Source organism: Lupinus angustifolius, chromosome LG20 (assembly GCF_001865875.1).
Source record: "Lupinus angustifolius cultivar Tanjil chromosome LG20, LupAngTanjil_v1.0, whole genome shotgun sequence".
NCBI lineage: Eukaryota > Viridiplantae > Streptophyta > Magnoliopsida > Fabales > Fabaceae > Lupinus > Lupinus angustifolius.
Window position 1 is genome coordinate 16,372,487 of NC_032028.1, and position 3,958 is coordinate 16,376,444.

Sequence of the window (3,958 nt, forward strand, 5' to 3'; positions counted from 1 at the left end):
GAGGATGAGGATGAGGATTATGATGAGGATGAGGATGAGGATGAGGAGGAGGATGAGGATGAGGATGAGGATGAGGATGAGGATGAGGATTAGGATTAGGATTGGGATTAGGATTAGGATGAAGATTAGGATTAGGATTATGGTTGGGGTTAGGATGAGGATGATGATGAGGATGAGGATGAGGATGAGGGTGAGGATCAGGATGAGGATGAGGATGAGGATGAGGATGAGGGTAAGGGTTAGGGTGAGGATGAGGATGAGGATTTGGATTAGGATTAGAGTTAGATGAGGATGAGGATGAGGATGAGGATGAGGGTAAGGGTTAGGGTGAGGATGAGGATGAGGATTTGGATTAGGATTAGAGTTAGATGAGGATGAGGATGAGGATGAGGATGAGGGTAAGGGTTAGGGTGAGGATGAGGATGAGGATTTGGATTAGGATTAGAGTTAGATGAGGATGAGGATGAGGATGAGGATGAGGGTAAGGGTTAGGGTGAGGATGAGGATGAGGATTTGGATTAGGATTAGAGTTAGATGAGGATGAGGATGAGGATGAGGATGAGGGTAAGGGTTAGGGTGAGGATGAGGATGAGGATTTGGATTAGGATTAGAGTTAGATGAGGATGAGGATGAGGATGAGGATGAGGGTAAGGGTTAGGGTGAGGATGAGGATGAGGATTTGGATTAGGATTAGAGTTAGATGAGGATGAGGATGAGGATGAGGATGAGGGTAAGGGTTAGGGTGAGGATGAGGATGAGGATTTGGATTAGGATTAGAGTTAGATGAGGATGAGGATGAGGATGAGGATGAGGGTAAGGGTTAGGGTGAGGATGAGGATGAGGATTTGGATTAGGATTAGAGTTAGATGAGGATGAGGATGAGGATGAGGATGAGGGTAAGGGTTAGGGTGAGGATGAGGATGAGGATTTGGATTAGGATTAGAGTTAGATGAGGATGAGGATGAGGATGAGGATGAGGGTAAGGGTTAGGGTGAGGATGAGGATGAGGATTTGGATTAGGATTAGAGTTAGATGAGGATGAGGATGAGGATGAGGATGAGGGTAAGGGTTAGGGTGAGGATGAGGATGAGGATTTGGATTAGGATTAGAGTTAGATGAGGATGAGGATGAGGATGAGGATGAGGGTAAGGGTTAGGGTGAGGATGAGGATGAGGATTTGGATTAGGATTAGAGTTAGATGAGGATGAGGATGAGGATGAGGATGAGGGTAAGGGTTAGGGTGAGGATGAGGATGAGGATTTGGATTAGGATTAGAGTTAGATGAGGATGAGGATGAGGATGAGGATGAGGGTAAGGGTTAGGGTGAGGATGAGGATGAGGATTTGGATTAGGATTAGAGTTAGATGAGGATGAGGATGAGGATGAGGATGAGGGTAAGGGTTAGGGTGAGGATGAGGATGAGGATTTGGATTAGGATTAGAGTTAGATGAGGATGAGGATGAGGATGAGGATGAGGGTAAGGGTTAGGGTGAGGATGAGGATGAGGATTTGGATTAGGATTAGAGTTAGATGAGGATGAGGATGAGGATGAGGATGAGGGTAAGGGTTAGGGTGAGGATGAGGATGAGGATTTGGATTAGGATTAGAGTTAGATGAGGATGAGGATGAGGATGAGGATGAGGGTAAGGGTTAGGGTGAGGATGAGGATGAGGATTTGGATTAGGATTAGAGTTAGATGAGGATGAGGATGAGGATGAGGATGAGGGTAAGGGTTAGGGTGAGGATGAGGATGAGGATTTGGATTAGGATTAGAGTTAGATGAGGATGAGGATGAGGATGAGGATGAGGGTAAGGGTTAGGGTGAGGATGAGGATGAGGATTTGGATTAGGATTAGAGTTAGATGAGGATGAGGATGAGGATGAGGATGAGGGTAAGGGTTAGGGTGAGGATGAGGATGAGGATTTGGATTAGGATTAGAGTTAGATGAGGATGAGGATGAGGATGAGGATGAGGGTAAGGGTTAGGGTGAGGATGAGGATGAGGATTTGGATTAGGATTAGAGTTAGATGAGGATGAGGATGAGGATGAGGATGAGGGTAAGGGTTAGGGTGAGGATGAGGATGAGGATTTGGATTAGGATTAGAGTTAGATGAGGATGAGGATGAGGATGAGGATGAGGGTAAGGGTTAGGGTGAGGATGAGGATGAGGATTTGGATTAGGATTAGAGTTAGATGAGGATGAGGATGAGGATGAGGATGAGGGTAAGGGTTAGGGTGAGGATGAGGATGAGGATTTGGATTAGGATTAGAGTTAGATGAGGATGAGGATGAGGATGAGGATGAGGGTAAGGGTTAGGGTGAGGATGAGGATGAGGATTTGGATTAGGATTAGAGTTAGATGAGGATGAGGATGAGGATGAGGATGAGGGTAAGGGTTAGGGTGAGGATGAGGATGAGGATTTGGATTAGGATTAGAGTTAGATGAGGATGAGGATGAGGATGAGGATGAGGGTAAGGGTTAGGGTGAGGATGAGGATGAGGATTTGGATTAGGATTAGAGTTAGATGAGGATGAGGATGAGGATGAGGATGAGGGTAAGGGTTAGGGTGAGGATGAGGATGAGGATTTGGATTAGGATTAGAGTTAGATGAGGATGAGGATGAGGATGAGGATGAGGGTAAGGGTTAGGGTGAGGATGAGGATGAGGATTTGGATTAGGATTAGAGTTAGATGAGGATGAGGATGAGGATGAGGATGAGGGTAAGGGTTAGGGTGAGGATGAGGATGAGGATTTGGATTAGGATTAGAGTTAGATGAGGATGAGGATGAGGATGAGGATGAGGGTAAGGGTTAGGGTGAGGATGAGGATGAGGATTTGGATTAGGATTAGAGTTAGATGAGGATGAGGATGAGGATGAGGATGAGGGTAAGGGTTAGGGTGAGGATGAGGATGAGGATTTGGATTAGGATTAGAGTTAGATGAGGATGAGGATGAGGATGAGGATGAGGGTAAGGGTTAGGGTGAGGATGAGGATGAGGATTTGGATTAGGATTAGAGTTAGATGAGGATGAGGATGAGGATGAGGATGAGGGTAAGGGTTAGGGTGAGGATGAGGATGAGGATTTGGATTAGGATTAGAGTTAGATGAGGATGAGGATGAGGATGAGGATGAGGGTAAGGGTTAGGGTGAGGATGAGGATGAGGATTTGGATTAGGATTAGAGTTAGATGAGGATGAGGATGAGGATGAGGATGAGGGTAAGGGTTAGGGTGAGGATGAGGATGAGGATTTGGATTAGGATTAGAGTTAGATGAGGATGAGGATGAGGATGAGGATGAGGGTAAGGGTTAGGGTGAGGATGAGGATGAGGATTTGGATTAGGATTAGAGTTAGATGAGGATGAGGATGAGGATGAGGATGAGGGTAAGGGTTAGGGTGAGGATGAGGATGAGGATTTGGATTAGGATTAGAGTTAGATGAGGATGAGGATGAGGATGAGGATGAGGGTAAGGGTTAGGGTGAGGATGAGGATGAGGATTTGGATTAGGATTAGAGTTAGATGAGGATGAGGATGAGGATGAGGATGAGGGTAAGGGTTAGGGTGAGGATGAGGATGAGGATTTGGATTAGGATTAGAGTTAGATGAGGATGAGGATGAGGATGAGGATGAGGGTAAGGGTTAGGGTGAGGATGAGGATGAGGATTTGGATTAGGATTAGAGTTAGATGAGGATGAGGATGAGGATGAGGATGAGGGTAAGGGTTAGGGTGAGGATGAGGATGAGGATTTGGATTAGGATTAGAGTTAGATGAGGATGAGGATGAGGATGAGGATGAGGGTAAGGGTTAGGGTGAGGATGAGGATGAGGATTTGGATTAGGATTAGAGTTAGATGAGGATGAGGATGAGGATGAGGATGAGGGTAAGGGTTAGGGTGAGGATGAGGATGAGGATTTGGATTAGGATTAGAGTTAGATGAGGATGAGGATGAGGATG